Below are 20,121 nucleotides of genomic sequence, written 5' to 3'. Positions count from 1 at the left end.
GGAAGGATAAACTGTAAAAAATCGAATTTTTTAAAATAGTTTAAACAATTTGTCTTTCTGAACATGAACAATTCATAGTCCACTGCTTTCTGTTTTGCAGGTCACCTCCTCTGATTGTGAAGCTTGATTGCTGAAACTTTGGGCATTTCTGCATGATTAAACAAAAATGCTAAGCAAAGAGGGAATAGCTGAAAGAAAGAAACAGTTTAAAGTAGTGTTTTGCCCTTTAAATGTTGATTGGCTCTGCTCTAGCTTCCTGCCTGCAGCATTCTTTGCATTGTCTCTTTTCTAGCACTTCAAATTATAACCCTTCTTGGTTTATCTAAGGTTTCTGGAAACAATGTATATCCGCTTATGGCACCATTGTATTTCTCCATTTGCCATCAATTAGCAGTTTAAAGGAGAAAATAGAGATGGGAGCATTTTCCCATGGGATTTCTTCTCACCACTCAGGTAATTTTCTGGTGAGGATTTTTCTTCTAACTCAAGGGGGAGTGTCTAACCTTTAGCGAGGTTCAAAATAAGTTGTACAACAGGTTTGCTACTGTAACCCTCAACAAGTCAGACAAATGTTATAATCACCATGCAGTTATTAACACTGTGGTCTAGTTGAAATTAGGGAGACATACTTGGGGAAATGCATAAGATTATCCACCTCAAATTCAAAGCTGAGATGCTGGTAGAAGGCAGAGCCTCCTCGCTGATGGACCGTAGATCGCGACTCTCTGTGGCTATGGTCCGAGCTCTTTCATTGGAGAGCCCCAATCATTACGATTAGGGGCTGAAGCTGCCTTGGAGGGGTGGTGGAGTAAGGGGAAGCCACAAGCCAGGTTGAGGGGAGCTGCATCTCCCCTCCTAGGCTTGGTCTTTTTCCCCTCAAAGATGACTGCAGCGATGGTTTAAAATGGCCACCCTGAAGAGGAGGACTCAGCTGGATTAAGCTTTGTGTAGGAGGGAAGAAAGGGGTGGATAGCATCTGAACCGGGACAACTGGGCAATACAATTAAACAAAAGTACCCCGGGATTAAGGGAACATGGAATTTTTAAGAAAAGAAAAGTGAGCGGCGAAATTACAAAGGGACAGGAAAAAAAATAAGAAAATATTTTTGACAGCTAAGCGGGGCTTCGAACCGGGAAAGGAAGAAGCCGGAACTAAAGATTTAACTAAATTGGACTAAAAAGTTTTGGCAATAAACAGGCATAAAATAAAGCTGGATTTAAGATTGTCAAAAAATAATAATAATAAAGTTTACAAATTGGAGACTGGACTGTGCTGGAATATTGAGGTTCGAAAAACCCTAAACAAAAATATAAGGGAAAAAGGTGAAGACTTTGTATAATGGAGAGTGCCACCTTTTGACAAAAACTTGAGCTCAAACAAAAGGGAAAGCATCCTGTTTCTGAATGAACTTGTGTGGATATAACATTAAAGAAATATTGAAACAAAGTAAGAATCTTAGAAAGTGAAAGCAGAACCAGAATAAAGAAAAAAGTAAGGAAAGACTGACTGTGGGATTGATTGATGTTTTTGGTATAGACCCTGGGCTGGAATAATTGAGAACTTTAGAAAATTGAAAGAAGAAAGAAGGAAAATAAAACTGGTTTGTTTTTTTGTGTGTGTGGACTTTAATGATCATAAAATACAAGAGTGTGTAATGATGATATCTCTTCGGGAATTAAAAATGGAACTTAAAAATATGAGAGTATTACTACAGGAAAGATGCGAATCACTTTGCTCTATGTTAGAAAAAATGGAAATGGCAACTGAAGAACAAGAAGAAAGAGCTTCAGAAGAGGAGGAGTTGACTCAAGGAGAAGACATTTTAAATAGACAATTAACACAAAGAACACTACAAAGAAGTCGGGAAAGAAGGAAGGTTAAAAAGTTGAGATTTAAGAAGGCAATCAAAAGGGGGAATACCTGTGAAGTCGGGAAAGGCAGAAAGACCCAACAGAAAAGGGGAAAGGAAAATATTAAGAAAGGGAGGGATATAAATTGGAATGAGAAAAGATATGGGGAAAAGAGGGGGAGGAGAAGCAGTAAGAAACAGGTGCGTGAAATAAAGAAATACGGAAATAGTAAAACGTTGAAAAGAAATTGTTTTTTCAGAGATAATGGTTGATGAATTAAAAAGGGAATTCTGCAGGGTAACAGGGTAATAAGAATATTTCTGCAATTAAAAATATTTAGAAAATAGGGTAATATAGATACTGATAACTTTTATTAAAAATTAAGGGGGGAAAATATGCTGCGGAATCCAAATAAAAAGATGTAATGATTATTATTGTAACTTCTTAAAAATAATGGTTTACTGGGAATCAAGATGAGGGAATAAAGGTATATTTTAATCATTGAGGTGTCACACTCAAAGCAGTAAAAGGGGGGAAACCTATACTTGTTTTTTTTTTCTTTAGTGTTAAAATTTGTATTAATCTATAATTTATAAAAAGAATGTGTAATGGAAAGGGAATATAACAGATGAAAGAACCAACTAAATTAATAAGTTAATAAAGACTATTAAAAGCAAGGAGAGACATTGGTAACCTTTTTATTATTACTATTATTATTATTAGGCAAACACATATTGTTTATCTTTATTTTTAAAATAAATATTAAAGGATTATATTTGAAATAATTGAAATGAAACAACAAGATGTTTCAGTTGAGATTAATGAAAGAGGCTAGAATTAATGTGTTTGTTTCTCTCCTTTCTGAAAATTTGGAATGGAAAAGGTAATAATAGAATTAAGTATGCATATATGAATGTATAATTGCTGTCATATTTGTATGTAAAGGTGATGACCCAGAAATACGTTGTCCACTAAAAAAAGATTTTTGTTTTTAATGTGAAAAACTGAATAAAATTTGTTAAAAAATATTCAAGGCTGAGACAATGATGCAACATCTGGAATATATGGAAGAATAAAAAACCTAAATATGGATCTGGTACACTTCCCTTGTAATCAGAAAAGAGAAGTTAGAAAGCACCTATAAGACAATCAACAAACATTGATGGAGGGAAGAAGAGAACAATTGGGGACTACCTTTCTGAGACATTCTCATTAGCAGAGAAAAGAAAAGTGTAAGCCTAAACACACTAACCAAATATTCAAATATCATAGCTTTGGTCAATAGCAGACAGAAAAAAATATAGTTAAGAACTCTGTTCAGAAGAGCAAATAAATATTGCAATATCCGAAACTACAGAAAGCAGAAATAGATTATCAATACAATGATATCTACACAACACTTCATTAAAAAATGTCAATCCACATAACCAATCACAGCATAATTGTCAAATAACCCCTCAAAAAAAGATAGTTCTCTAATTCAGTACATATAAAAGATTATTGCAGAAACCTAAACCATCAATAGGTTACTATAGCCTCTGTATCGCCATAGCCTCCAAATCAGCAAAATCTACCCAAAGCATCTTAGGCAAATTCAGAGACCTAGTAGCCAAAGTGGACAAATCAGGATATTGACCTCACAGTAAAAGAAAAGTATATAGAGCAAACAGATAGAAAATTGGCATAGCACATTCATGAACATCTATTGGCAGTCAGAAGACATGATGAAAATTCATCACCTTCACAGTGTTCAGACAAATGTGTTTCAACTGCAATTTGAGCTGGGAAGCTGTAGATGTTTTACATCAGACAAGGTCTAAGAATGCAAGATAACTCCTTACATTTGGCACTATGACAAATCAGCAGTCAACAGTCAAATGGACACCAACCCTCTATGAACCATTCAAAAAGAAGAAGCAAAGGTCAAAGAAAGAGGCATCTCTTATCACATTCCTATTAACTAAAAGCCAGATAAGCAACAACCAGCATTTAAATATGCAGCAGTTAATAGTATGCCAATCAAGGAAGACACATTACTACCAATTAACACATGCTAGACAAACCCACACAAGGCTGGTAAGACAATCTGCTATATCTAAACAGCCAAGAAATCTCTGTTCTCCATGCCATAGTCCTAGCTTGGTGGTTTTATTGCAGTTGTTTCATTACCAATTAGGTAATATCATCAGAGTACTGTTGATTTCATTACCAAACTAACAGTTTAGTAATGAAACTAACAGTTTGGTAATTAAATGTCTACAAGAAAAGCATGAGGCTCAGAGAGCACCAAGGACCCAACAGTTCAACCCTGAGCTACAACAATTGTCTTCTATCAGTTGGTGTCCCATACTCACAGCAGGGCAATCTGGCAATGCAGCAATTCTCCAAGTGATGCAACTTTCCTACTTTTTGAAGAAACATGCAACATTATAATGTAAGTTTTAACGATCATTTCTGAGCTTCTAATGGTTCCTTATTGTGCCAGCAGGCCTTAAGCTCCATGGAATGGATAAATTGGTGAGGTCGCTGAATTATTAGGTATTAGCATAATGAGGACCCAAATTGTTGGGGGCAATATGCTGACTCTGTAAACTGCTTAGAGAGGGCTGTAAAGCACTATGAAGCGCTATATATGTCTAAATGCTATTGCTATTAACATCCTTTGCTATTTCTTTGTTTTCACTTTATTTTTATAGCTTTGCTTTTATGGTTTTTAATGTTTTCAAATAATTAATAACAATGGTCTTAGGTCTTTATTGTTTTATTTTTGTTGTATGATTCCCAGTGTTGTTTTGTTTAGATGGGAGGCTATAAAAATTAGACAAATACATAACAATAAATAAATACATTTCTACTTTTTGGATCCAGAACCTACCTGATTCCCAGCAACTCCAGGCAGATTACATCTCAAAAATTAGGAAACAATAAAATGAAAGAAAAAAAAAAGGAGACATGCTGGAACAAACAGCCCAATAGCTCTAAAATAAACTAACAGACTTGATAGCCCCTCAAATCTAGGCCTGGGAGAAGAGTCATCTTCAGAGAGATGTTATTCAAGAGGGCAGGTGCCTTAGAGAGAAATTAAACATGTTCAATAAACTTAATCTTTTTAAAAGATCAAATCATGGCATTATAACAAAACAGAGAAATCCAAGTTCTGCCCATTGATAGAATTTTTGCATCCTTGTTGACCTACTGAAATTCTTGGCCTTGTTCAAAATATCCAGGCTCCAAAGCATTTACCAGGTCTGATCTCTTCATGTTGATTTGATCTGAGAAGAAGAAGGTCATTTAGTATCACCAGAGCAACCCCCAGGATGATGGAGGGGTTGGTTCAAAAAAGTCAAGATGGTGGCTTCCATTGCACAATCAAAGCTTCACTTTCTCGTTGCTCAGGATGTGGGAATATTCAAATTAGATTGTGATAAAGTTGTTAAAAAAGTGTTGTTAGGTTCAAGTTATGATAACATTTGAAATAAAGGAAAAAGAAAACTTTTTGGGGGAGCATTTGTATACTGGGCTAAGTTACATTTAGGGGTTTTGCATTCTTCGGGAAAGAGTTTTGACAAATCATGGAAATACTGATTGGTATTTCTTGTTGATAACCGCTCTGTACACGCTGGTAAATATAGTTTTTCTAAATGTTTTATTTAGAAATCAATCATTCTTCTATGTAAGAAGGGGGAAAAAAGATCACATTAAGAATTTGTGATTTGCAGATTGCTGCTTATAAAGGTGTGAAATTATGCTATAAATTATGCTAGAAACCTTGATATTTTCCAAAATATGTGTGGTACTTGAGCCAAGTTGCTCTACCCAAATTCATAAGAAATGCATGCCTAAATTTGTAGCTTTTTTGAAGAGTTCTCTTCAGTCAATTTTGCTTTGCTCTAAATATATTGAATAATTAGAATTATTTCTCCTGGCCCCTGTTTTCTTTTCTTAAAAAAAAAAAAAAAAACTACACACACACACACACACACACAAACACACAAACACACAAACACACACAAAAACCACTGCCAAAGTTCTTCTAACTCAAACATGACCTACCTTTATTTTATTTTTTTTCCTCCATTCTTTTTGCAAAGTCCATTTAGTGGTCACCAGGGTTATTTTTCAATACAAATTCTCAGTGCTGCCAGAAAAAAAAAATCAATGCCAGCAGTCCAGAATTCATGAGCAACCATGCAATAACAAAGCTGTCTGCTCATATGATGGAGGAGGGAGAATTGCTTTAAAAAGCCCTTGCAGAAAAATACACTTTGAAGAACTAAAGAAAACATTATTCTTATTGTAAACCTTGTATTTAACAAGGATCCTGAAAGTATACAGTTTCTCAGCTTGCAGAACTCTGCAAAGCCAATCAAAAACTTGGTAAACCTTTGTCCCACACAGAAGAAACAAAGATTAAGTGGGACATTGCCTCTGTTAAAAAAAATCAATTAGCATTTTAAATTCAGTTTTCCAATTACACAGTCCATCTACCCATGTTAGATGGTCAAAGAAGGATAATGAATGTATATGGCAAGTTGATATCATTGACCAGAGAGGAGTGAACACTTTAAAAGCAGACATCAAGATTGGAATTTAAACCTAGCTAAATTCTAAAGTCATCTTATTGTTATCAATCCCATTAATGATAAACCTGAAAACTCAATTTAATTATTTTGGCCTATTCTTCTCACCCTGAATTTAGAGGCTACTCAAGATATTGAAGGAGTCCTGAAAATTAGTCTTTTTCTGTATAGATATCCTGAAATATAAGCTGAAGCCAAACTAAACATGATCAGACAGAAAGTAGAAAGAGCTGCTGTCTTTTAAAGGTTGGTTGGTAGGTTTTGCTTCATAAAACTGCCTCCGTTTCTAATATTTAGTGGAAGCTACTTCTATATGTTAACAATGTATTCACAATATAGATTCACAATTATTACAAGCTTCTGTATATTTACAATCTCAGTATTATGACTATTATCTGATGATGATGTAGGTGCTGTATATCATCTTGAATATTACTCTGACTCTGCTAATGCTTAAGGACTATTGGATCAGCAAGTGTCAGGACAGCTTTGATGAACAACATGGAAACTAGCACTTAATCCTACTATATCTGTGAAATCTTGCTGAGATAGAGAAGTTGTAAAAGATTGAGTCATCCTTACAGATGTCTAGACTGATAAAAGAGTAGGAACATGAGTGAAACCAAAAAAAAAAAAAAGTGCTAATAGAAATGCTGACATTGTATGAAAGTGAGATGCATTTGTAGAAACACTGGATGTGGACACTGGAATTGAGTGATAATTTAATCATATTTCCCATGCAGAAAATCTCTTGCAATATGACTGCCCAGTATATATACTTCTTGTAACCTTTACATGTTTGATTATCCAGCCATCTTGACGTATATTGTGAAGTGCATAATAGTGATGCTATCATGATCACAAATCAAAAGTATCAAATGTGAAGTCTAACTAGTGTGGCTGAGAACACCTCCTCAGTCTCACCCCCATGCTAATTACTACTTCCCCTATTTGACTCCTTTAGCTACTTACCCTCTCCTTTTGTTTCTTGCTCCAGTTTTTTGCTCCTCATTCTCTCAAGGAGTTCTCTGTGCATTACTTTTCTCTTCCTCTCTTTGCTGACTTTAATATATCCATCCTGCTCTTTCTTATTTTCTCACCCATATCCCACTATTCTCTGTTGCTCCATTTTGCCCCCTGTTCCACTGGCCATTCTCTCCCTTAACTCACCACACCCAAGAGAATGTTCTCCCTTATTTACCTAGTCTCTGCTCTGCACTTCTATCTGGCACTTAGTTTCCCATCATGCACATATCTGCATGTAAGTATACTGTATATGTGCATCAGTATCTATCGGTATGTGGCTATGTACACATTGTTTACTGTGTGTAAGCATTTATGCATAAATAAGTGTATATATATCTGTATCTCTGTACATATTATATTTATTTATCAAATTGATATGGCTGCCCATCTCACAAGAAGGGACTTTGGGTGTAGCGTATAGCAGAAAAGTATAAAAACAATGAACACTATATATTTTTATATATTTGTTATATATATTTAAAAAAAAACACAAGAGTTTTGATCAGCAATGGAACCATCTCAAGATCTCACCAGTCTCCTGAGACCCCCTAGGCCTGATAACAAAGTCAGCTCTTCCATAGCATAAGGATGGATGGAACTGACATCACTTCTGAGGAGACAATGTTCCATAAGGCAGATGCCATGGCATAAAAGGCCTGCTATCTCAGGCCCACCAAATTTAGTTTTCTGAGAAATGGGACCCACAGAATACCATTCTTTCTGGATCTGGTGGATGAGCAGATGTAATCAGAGGTAGGTGATCCCTCAGACAGGCCAGCCCCATACTGGACTACTATTACTGCATTACTATTACTTTAATCTCCTCATCACTCCTTATCAACCATCCCCTGCCACTTGTGATTGTAGGACTGTAACATTGTCGCTTGTATCCTTATGATTAATATTGACTGCTTCCTAGTATGATTTGATTGCTGATTGTACCCTATGACTATCATTAAGTGTTGTACGTTATGATTCTTGATTCTTAATGAATGTATCTTTTATTTTATTTTTCTGAGATTATTTACACCAAGACAAATTATTTGTGTGTCCAATCACACTTGGCCAATAAAGTATTCTATTCTATTCTATTCTATTCTATTCTATTCTATTCTATTCTATTCTATTCTATTCTATTCTATTCTATTCTATTCTATTCTATAATGTCAAGGGCTTTAAAGGTCAAACCAGCAATTTGAATTGGACTCAGAAGCAGATTGTCAGCCAATGCGGCTTGTGAAGCAGAGGTATAAGGCAGTAGGCTAGCTTGTATAACTGTCTGCAGTAGAGCAGTTGCTGAATAGCTGTTAGTGAAGATGAATAAACTTAGATCACATAAGAAAGTTAAATAAACTGATAGCTGATTATGACTGTTTGATATGCTGATAGCAACAGTAGAAGGAATAGAGAAATGAAGTCAAATAATCATTTCTAATGTACACAAATAATGCTGAGAGACATTGGCTGGATGATAAATAAATGAAGAAAGATGATTCCAGGCAGCAGTTTCAAAGAAGGAATGAAGAGGATAAAAGTGAACTATGTCAGACAAATGCTATTCAGGGAAGTAAGATGAAGAGTTTTGGAATAGAGTTGTTGGGAAAATATGAGTCAAAATAAGATAAATCTTATTCACTAAACTATCACTGAGATTTCTTAGATGAATGAAGCTGAGAAACATCAAACAATCAGCATCCATTGGGGAAGAAGGCTGGATATTGTGTGGCATGGGGAAAATACATATTATCTACAGTTCTTCAAGAACAACTGTTTGCCTGAGAGGAATAGTGACCTTTTAACCTCTTTCAGTTCTGGATCATGGGAAAGAATGAAAGGTTAAAAGTCCTCCTTATCTTATAATAAAGTCTATTTCTTCAACCATTCATTTAAAAAAAAAAAAAAAAAAGCCATTCATGCAATTACTAATTTTGTGACTAGTGCCTTTGAAGTAATTTTGCTGTTAGTTAACAGGAAGGAATCAATACTTTCAGAAATGCCCCATTGCCTTTTCAAGAATCTAGTAGTTTATCTTTTCTTATATTGCATGGCTATTGTATTATAATCTCCCCTGGGAATTTAACAGAGACAGCACCCAACCAACTTCATGCTACCTATAAATGCAGTGATTGGTGTTTTAAGGATAACATGTTTTTTTTTAATTATTTTATTTTTGAATATACATCAATATCAATACATGAACAGTGAGGCACCTGGGTATTATTCAATTAGATACAAGTAGTAGTGGTAGTATTAATACTATTTGTTACTTAAATCATACTTATGTAATTGTAATGGTATTATACATATTTGTGTTAAAATATAGGCCTTCATTATTTAGTTATTTAACATTTTAGTCTGCCCTTCTAATGACAATAACAATATCATTAAAACATACATAGTGTCGCCATCTTTCAACATCTAATTTTGTTTTAGTATCCCTTGATGTCATTCTCCAAGCCAAAGCACACATTCCCATGCCTGTTTCATGGAGCCAGGATTTCAGGGTGTTACAAAATAAAGATATACATTCACCCATGATTTGCTTCCAGGATCCCATGAGCTACATTTAAACATTAAAAACTTCATTCCTCTTTCCCATCATAGATTCAGATTTTGATTCAAGTGTTATTGGTGGTGCAGTGATTAGAGTGCAGTACTGCAGGCTACTTCTGCTGACAGCCAGTTGCCTGTAAGTTGGCAGATCAAATCTCACCAGGCTCAAGGTTGATTCAGCCTTCCATTCTTCCGAGGTTGATAAAATGAGGACCCATTTTTATTGGTGGGGGCAATATGCTGACTCTGTAAACTGCTTAGAGAGGGCTGTAAAGCACTATGAAGTGGTATATAAGTCTAAGTGCTATTGCTATTATAAAAAATAAAATTTGAAGCCAGAATCGGCTTAAGGGATAAGGAAAGATTCGGTATTTTACAATATAGTTTTTCCAAAATGGCAGCTATTTGCTGCCTGAGAAACATGTAACACTGATCCTTATTTTTGGCCTTATTTTGTTGATTATTTTAGTCTGCTATTTAATGAGTTTTGATTTGTTTTACAAAAATACACTATTCCATACCTTTATTTCAATCAACCACATTTTATTGAAAGCAGAATGTCATACAATTCTATTGGGCTTCTTTTTTTGTACACAGATGTAAAATTCCAGCCAAGGTATATAAATCTTAATGTTATAAAAAGACATTTCAGTAGCCTTTATTAAGGTAGCTTTGCTATATCCACACATTGTAGTTCTATACTCCAGAGTATGCCCTATTGAATTCAAGAGAAGTTATTTTTTAAGTTGACATATGCTTGGGTCATACACCATGTAGCAAACTGATGAGGAGTGTTTCTATTTATCATATCATGTTATGAACATTATTTAGCTAGCAACCATTGCCAATTTTCAGTTATACCTAAGCACATATGCATACATAGAATTGTGAAGGAGTGATTGTTTTAATCAGTTTATTTTTCTTTCAATGGGCTGTGAGCTAACCAATTTAATTTCAATGGGGAAATTATCTAAATTCCATAACCACAGGGCAACTACCATGTAATCAGTTTAAGTTGATTCTAAATTTTAACTTTAGTTTTCATTATCTAGGTATTAGGTTTGTTATCTATCAAACTAGACATTGAGCTGGAGCTAATAATTCATGGCATTTTCGTTTGCTGTGAGAAAAAAAAAATCTATGACAAACACAGATGATGTGATTCAATGATTTTTACCTTTTGCTTTAAGAAAGCCTGTACAATATTTTAATACATTCATAAATAATAATTTATAGCCATAACTTTTAGTATGATAAAAAATAATTCCACCAATGATTTACATATACTACAGCTCATAAAGTGTATAATTATGCTTAACACGATCACAACCTATCATTATATTTAAGAATGTGTTTAAGTAGTGATTTTTTTGTGTGTGTAGAGGAGCTTGATTTAACGAAACATCTTTTAAACTTAAATTCTGTCACCTCCAAATATTTTATGGGTCAGTAGTAGCAACTACCAAAAATACAATGAGCATTTGTAATTTTTTTGATTTGTTCTAAAATAAACTCATCAGACCAGGATTCTTTAGTTTGTTATTTCCTATTCTAGCCCTGCCTGCAAGTTCATTGTAAGAATCCAAAGCTTTTCATTTAAATTTCTGGGGAAAAAATGAATCTCTTCTTGAATCAGAATTATATTGTTTTAAAATTATTATTGACGTGTTATGAGCTATTTTCAGTGCAGTGGAACTATCTCCAGAATGTTAGACTGAATTTCATGAATACCTGGTCATTTTATTTTCAGCAAATTACTGAAGACCTCAAATGTGTGACTTGTAACTTTACACTGACTTCTGAGTTTGCCAAACATTTTTTTTGCAATGATGCAGACATTTATTTAACAAAAAAAAGGAAGAAAGAAAGAAAGAAAGAAAGGAAGGAAGGAAGGAAGGAAGGAAGGAAGGAAGGAAGGAAGAAAGAAAGAAAGAAAGAAAGAAAGAAAGAAAGAAAGAAAGAAAGAAAGAAAGAAAGAAAGAAAGAAAGAAAGAAAGAAAGAAAGAAAGAAAGAAAGAAAGAAAGAAAGAAAGAAAAAAGAGCAACAAGTGTCAAAATAGAACCACTATGATTTTTTCAGTACCATACTGCAGGATATAATTTTTAAAAAATAAAATCATTTAACTCTCTAAATCTTTAGTGCATAATTTCCTGACAGAACAATTAATCAGTGGAACAACTTGCCTCCAGAAGTTGTGAATGCTCCAACACTGGAAGTTTTTAAGAGGAGATTGGACAACCATTTGTCTGAAATGGTATAGGGTTTCCTGCCTAAGCAGGAGGTTGGATTTGAGACCTCCTTTCTACTATTCTATTCTATTCTATTCTATTCTATTCTATTCTATTCTATTCTATTCTATTCTATTCTATTCTATTCTATTCTATTCTATTCTATTCTATTCTATTCTATTCCATTCCATTCTATTCTTACATTACCATTTTTAAAAGTATGATATTATTTTTATAATTTAAACATGGATTGTTTCTTTTGTCTTGTGTTTGCCAATACCCCTCCCCCCCTGGATTTTACAGCCTCTGTCCTGCCCAGAAATAAGACTTACTAAATATCAAATCAAATAGCAAGTACTTTACAATGACTAAAGAATTATGCTTCATATTTTGTCCTGAGAGCAAGTTTTGCTTCATTTTGATTCTTCCATTTGTACACATTCTTGCTATAATGGATCATCAGTCAAGCCATAATAAAGAAACTCCATTGCTATGAAGAATTAGTGTTCTGCAGTGCTATTGAAATTACCACTTCTTTTAAACACCCATTGCTGTTTTGGGGACCACATGAACATATTGGAAGGATAATACCAAATAGGTAGGTAAGACAGAGCTAAATATGCTAATTTTTTCATCTTGCAACAAATCCTACGTAGCTGGCACTCACTCACACAATGCCCAGGAGACGTGGTTGTTGCTGCAAAATTTCACTGCCATCACTACTCTGCCCAGCACTAACTGAAGAAATCCTGAAAGTATTGCTCCTAGGGGCTGTGTTCCTAGTTGCCTAATGATTAGTGCATTGTTTGACAAAGTTGTGTAATCAATTCACTTGGTGATAGCACATGTTTGTTGTAATATGCAGACTGTTGTGGCATGCACTGCCTCGTAGGAAACCCATGCAGTTTAAGATTTTCTTTCTTGGCAGCATTTTGTGCTAAGGGAATTGTGTGACTGAAAGGTTATTTTTTGAGATTTATAATGAGTCACAATGTCAATACACAAGATTGGGCCAGCATAGCAAAGTCACTTAAAAGTTATCTTGTGTTAATCTGATCAGAAAAAAATCGGCATCCTTTAGGTGAAATTGCTACAGAGGTATACAAGTGACTTCTCAACTTATTTCTCTTCCAACAAATTTGTTTTTCTTTTCAGGGAAAAAAACTCCACCACAAATCAGAACTTTCCAATCTGACCATTTTTGCTGCAAAGATCTGAGACACAGGAAACACAGATTCTTGCCTTTAAGTACAGACAAGTAGTCCATCACCTGCAATCAAATATTTCTGCTTACTAGTGGCTTACTGTCTCTTGAGACCTTGACTTGGAAATGTTTGATAACTCTGTTAAGCATCTGTGAGGCACAGAAAGTGAAACTAAACACCTCTTGCTGAAATATTGGAGTAGAGTAGAAAATGCAATTTAGATAGCCGTTTATTTATTGCACTAGGATAATAAACAAATGTTTATGACAGCTACTTGGAACACTTTCTTACAAGGATTCTGCATCAGTTCAAAAACTGTTCAAGGTTCTGGAACCCCACAAACTGTTTTTCACTCAGTTGTGGTATAACACTCTTGCTTGTGCAGCCATGGTTTGACATTGCTTATGGGATGCCCATTTCTCCAATGGAAATAACTCATATCTCCTATCATTCTAATTTCTGAATTCCATTTTCACTTATGCAGCAAGGTCTTTCAGAAGGAGTATGCATGTGCACATATGTGCATGCATGTAAACAATGTATTTTATTTTTGACAGTAAATAAAAGATTACTTTTGTTGCTCCAGGGAAAAGTCCTTGCTCGAGTAGATGGCTCCTGAATGCTATTTTAACAGCCATTCATTATCTTTAGAATTTCATTGTTTTCTTCCTCTTATTTTTTTGTTTCTAATCTCTCTCTCTCTCTCTCTCTCTCTGTCTTTTTAATTTTGCTAAAAAAAAAATTGGAAGGAAAAAGAAAAGAGTACAATCCACAAGTGTAAAACAACAACAATAAAACCCATGAATCTTGCCATTAAGGAGGTTTGTCAGGTTCCTGACAGAATACTGGCATTTCAAAAGGAAAGGGGGATGCTTCTTGTGGTTGAATGCTTTGAATGCTTTCACTTTGATGTAACTTCATGGGAATTGGGGAAGGAGCCTGGACCATCAACGGATTCCCTCCCAGCTGGTTCCAGCCTATTACTGAAGGCTGTGACACTCTGAGAATGACCTGTTATCACCATCCCACCTCACATTCTCATTACACCTTTATGACATCATATTGGCTGCTAGTGGACACTGGGTAGAGGTTGAACAGGGGAAATTAGCTTAACGCTTTGTACAGGAATCTTCAGACTCTGCCTGACTTCTCTGCAATCACTTCTCTCAAAAGTGAATCAAATATCATTTGAGGCATGTCCTTACAGGATTCTTATTCCAGAATCAGGCCATTTATCTGACCATTCCTTGGTAATGCCTCTTCCTCCTGTCCCCAAAGCTATTCCTTCTGCCTCAAGGCTATTTCCACTTTGAATTCTGCTGCCTTACTTTTTTAATGTTATTTTTGTAAACATTTGATTGACCAGTAAGGTGGAGTAAGATGCATTTAAGGATGCTATTCACACCTGATATGTCTTTTCCCTAAATTGTCAGAAGCAACACATTTATTGTCCCTCTTAAAAACTGCAATGCTAATTTGAAAAGATTCCACCTCTGCCACTAGCAGTGGTGGAAAGCACAAAAGGCTGGAGATATTCACCTGCTATGATATAAATGTGCTCACTGAACTATATGATCTTTTTGGATTGAAATTTGAAGACCCCAAAATGTTGAGTTTCAGAAAAGATTTCTGCGACAGCAACATCTGATCCCCTGGCAGACATTACTGACAAGCATGTTGGCAGCTTTCAAATTGCCTCCAGGTTTGCTGATGGGTTTTGTGACTCGGCAAGCATGGCTCTTCTGAATCCTCTCAAGCAAAAATTCTTCTTGTCAGTGATGGGAAAATATTCCTTTTCCTATTGGTAACACTTTACAGTAGCCATGGTGATACTGTTGATATCTCAGGACCAGTAGTTGCCATAATTCTATAGGGATAGGAGGAAATCTTTCCTGAAATGTTTGGAGTCAAATATAACAGAGAATGGAGTGTCACATAAATCAGTTCAATAGCTTTTTGGTCAGTCGCTGACTGTGAAATCATCTACCTTGCATTTTTCCCCCTTCTAAGTCAGTAACTATCCTAGGCTTTGCACCAAATGAATCACATTTCATGTAATATTGATGTGGTTCATGTATTCCAGAGAATACAATCCTGCTGCATGCGTCTGAATAAACTACAGCTGCTGTACATTAAGTAGAATACAACGAATTATACTACTAAAGGGACTGTTGTAGACCTCATCATTCTGGACAATTTTCATCTAGTTTCCAAACTTCCTTTTCTAGGAAAGGTTTTAGAGAGGGTAGCTGCATGCAGTATCAAAGGATTCTGAAAGAAGCAGATTATTTGGACTGCTTTCAGTCAGGGTTTATGTCTGGTTATGGAACTGAAATGGCACCGATATGTCTGCCTTCTGGCAGGAATGGAATGGGGGGGCATCCATCCTTGTTTTTTTTGACTTCTTAGTGGGTTTTGACACAATCAATCATGGTATCCTTCAAGACTGACTTCAGGTGTTGGGTATGGGTGGCACAATATATTGTTATTTCTCCTCCTTCCTTTAAAATTGCTTCCAATTGGTTCTAAAGTTTAAAATTTAAAATTTAAAGTTGTAGTCTATAAATCAGAGATTGGAGATTTGCTACTGTTCTTCTAATCTAGACTGAGATAAGGGAAGGGTGGCTATCTACTGGAAAAGAGCTACATGCTATTCCATGAAGTGAAGAAGCTCCAAAGTAAGGTAAGAGATTTCAATATTGTTGTTCTTGGTGCCACATTAGAAAATGGGGACCAAGTGCTGAGAACTAGCTTTGATTTTGATATGCACTTCTTTCTTTTTTTAATGACACAAAGAAACATTGGAAGTCTGATCTTCAAGTTCACATCTCTGTCCCTTGTGACATGTTGTTCTATGGGTTTTGAATGGTGATTGCCAGTTCCTGTATCATGTTAATAAAAACAGTGAAAAAATAAGCAGAAGTGAGTTCTGGTGGAGGCATGGTAAACTAACTATATCTCTGACAGGGTGGGAGGGTGACTGCAAATAGACCTAGTCTCCACAGTCTAGCATTCACCCATGGTCCTGAGAGATAGGAGGGGAATGGACCAGCCCAGTAAAAGAAAAAGCGAGACCAATCCTATGAAAATATTTGAATTGACTAAGGATTAAGATTGTTAGAAGTAAACGGAAGGAATACAGAGTTGGTTTATTTGCTCAAGATTAAAATATGCTTCTATAAAGCTCTGGGGATCCTTTAGGAATTGTATCTGTTGATATAAGGGTTGAAAAGTTTATGATTTATGGGGTTGTATATAGATAAGGGATGGAAAATGGGAAGAACAGATTTATAATTCTATGAGGGGAGGCATTTTAATGTTTTTCTACTTGTAATGATATTGGCAGTGTTGTAGGAAAATTCCAATAAAGAGGAACACAGACAGACCACAAACAATAATTCTTACTTTAAGATTCAGAGGAAATGACAATAGAAATGAGATGAGAATTTTAGATAACATTATAAAATAAGATATAAGAATGTATTAATATAACATGAATTGGAATTGAATAAGATAAGCTTAATATTTAACAATAATAAGGATGATGCAATATGAAACTAAACATATATAATGAACAGGTAACTATGCTCATGTTTGTATTGAGATGTGAAACCTGGGACCACACTGCTTGCCAAATGAGAATTTTCTTTTTTAAAAAATAAAGTAAAAGCAGGAAGAAAATTGAATAATGGAATTACTAGGTATGTCTAACTGATATGGTGGTAGGCATTTGGAGAGAGTTTTGAAAGGTTGACAATAAGCATTGAAAGATTATGAATTAATGTGAAATATATGCATTGAGAGATATGATTGATATTATTAATTTTGCCTATAATAAAATGTATGATATATTGATGCCACACTGTTAATGTATTGTTGTGCATATGCAGATTGAAATAAAAAAATGAGGAAAAAAAGATTCAGAGGTTTATTTCATGAGCAATTTGGAACATGAAGAGCCATCATAAAATTACTTACATCAATAACACATTGAGGTCAAGTGACATAGCTGAGTCCAGCAAGGAATAGCTATGGCCAGTGGCCCCGAACGCATCTCAAGACATTATTTTTATACTTCTCTGCATGCATTTCACAACTTACTTCCTTGTTCTTTCTTACTGATAGATGGTCTTCACATACACCAGTGTACATCTCAAGCCTCTATCCACCGGCTACTTTAAGTTCCTTATTTTTCGTGATTTCATCCTTCTATGTCCAAATATATTTATAAAGCAACATACTTTGCAAAATCATGTTTCACAATTAGCAATGGCTCAGCAGGATTACAAATAGTTCTGGTACCTTTTGAAATTATCCTATCTAAAACTTTGGTTCATGTCTCTTTATTCTGGGGCCTGCTATCATCCAAAGGCTTATTGAATCTGATAGATCAATAGCCTATATTTTTGTTTCCCACAGTAGTAACTTCTTACATGTTTTATTTCTTCTTTATTTTCCATCTTTTTACTTTATCTTCTTTTTCTACTTTCAATTTCTTTTTCTGAATTTATTTTGTACTGGGTTTTATTGTAATTAAAATATTTAATAAAAATTGGGGGGAATTGGAAAACTAAGCAAAAGTTAAACTCTTTCCTTATTTTAATAGTCCTAACATTGTCATACGTTTATCATTTTATCATATTTAGCCAAATGATAATTGTGAGAGTTGCTGCATGATTTCTGACTTGGCACTTAGTAATTACAAGAGAAAATTGTCTATTTCTTTGCAAACATCTGCATTTTGTCCCCCAAAATCAATAATAACTTCAGCTTTTGCTATTAACTTTTGTATATTCTAAGGTTCTTGCTTTGTTTTCTAACCTTGACTCAATAGCTGGCAAAACAGCCTTAGTGACATTTTTTTTAATTGCATGAAAAAGTAATGCGAGTATATAATCAAAGCACTTTCATCATTACAATTATGTCTTGCATGAAGTAATGCCATATGTTAATCCCCAATTTAATACACAACAATACATCATTCCCAACAAAAAGTATATCTTTTGAACCTACTGAGACTTGACTGGGCAAATTAGTGCAATGTCAGCAATAGGTCTGTCTTCAGAGTTCTTATATTTTATGTTTATCATACCACTAGCAGAACTTATATAGGTCTAAAATGATTCTAACAAAACTAGTTTCATTTCTGACTTTCCCATTTAAGAGTCATCTTCTTTTTAAATGCAATATGAACATGCCCTAGAAATCAGTTTTATATGACACATTCTTATGACATTCTCCAACTTGCTGCAGAAGCTCTTTAAATACAGAGGTTTAACATTTCAGGAACTGGAATGATTAGTCATCTAAATGATCAATGACTTATTAGGTTCTTCAGAGAGAATTGTTGAGCCTTTGATTTTGTTACAACTCCTTATTCTCATTGCTGTTCACCTGCCCTCCTTCTAAAACCAAATGGTCCGAAGAATAATAAGAAAGAATAGATACTACCACCCACTGATCTATTCCCAAGAAATAAACACTTGAAATAATGCTTTTAAAAATGATGAATAGTAACAGAATTGATGATATGGAAAGAAGGGCAGTAAAAAAAGTAAATGAATATTTTGAAAGAATAGTCAAGCTTACCTGGAAGTAAGTACTATTAATCCTAGTGGCCCTTTCTTCTATATTAACATGCATAAGCTTACGTTATTAGAATTAATTGCTTCCCAAGGGTTTAATATTTTTACAATTACTGCTAATATCTTTAGATGACAAATCTCAGTAAAAAAAATTCACAAACTGAATTGAGAGCTAGTGAAAAACAATGATGAGCAAATAAATCTAAATGAATGCAGAAGCAGTGGTTCTTTGATGAGGCCTCATTTTCTGAAACACATTTCATTCAGTGCAACTGTTTCATTCCATTGCTTGCTTTCATAAAAGTCAGATAAAAGAAGAGAGCTATATATCTAGAGCTCTGTCTTCCTTAAATGCATGAGAATTGAAAGACAGCTGCTAATTTTACTCTGTAATTATCATACAAGAGAGAGTCCTTGAACATTTTCTATTCATGATTCGGTAAAATGTCTTGAGTAGCATAAACAGAATATGAATACATCTATTTGAATGCCAGGTGCCTTCATAATTATGTCTGGATTTACTTCCCAAATGGGCTTATATTTACATGAAAAGGTGAGTTCAAAATTGAGTCAAGGCTCTGCTTAATATGAAAGCCACATTATATTGTTGTCAAATAAAATGTAGACAATCAGTTGCAAAAAAAAAAAAAAAAAGGTACATTTATGACCAAGGCTTTTCAATAACAAAAATGGTCAAAACACAACAAAATTAGGTTATAGCCAATAACTTTAATAATGCATAACATCAACAATAAATTTGCCTGAATAATTCCTGTAGTTAACCAGGAACAATTCACTTAGTGAAATAGACTTTTCTGAAAGCTCCAGGCAACAGTACACTCTCCCCCTGGTGATTTACAATACCAAAAAATAACAACTTACAAAACAGCACCCAGTCAATAAAACCATACAAGTATGAACATAATGAAAGAAATTAAAATATATGTCTAATTTAATGATATAAAATAATCATAAATGAATTATATGCAATTATGATGGGATTGTTGGCTTATAAAGTAAGGGTTCATAATTCTCCCAAATTAGGTAGGCAAGATTCAGTCCACATCTCAAGTATTCCACAATGTATGGGAC

This window comes from Notechis scutatus, chromosome 2 (genome assembly GCF_049901735.1).
Source record: "Notechis scutatus isolate UNSWTSFEM ecotype Mainland chromosome 2, rNotScu1.2, whole genome shotgun sequence".
Lineage (NCBI taxonomy): Eukaryota > Metazoa > Chordata > Lepidosauria > Squamata > Elapidae > Notechis > Notechis scutatus.
This window is presented reverse-complemented; position numbering follows the sequence as displayed.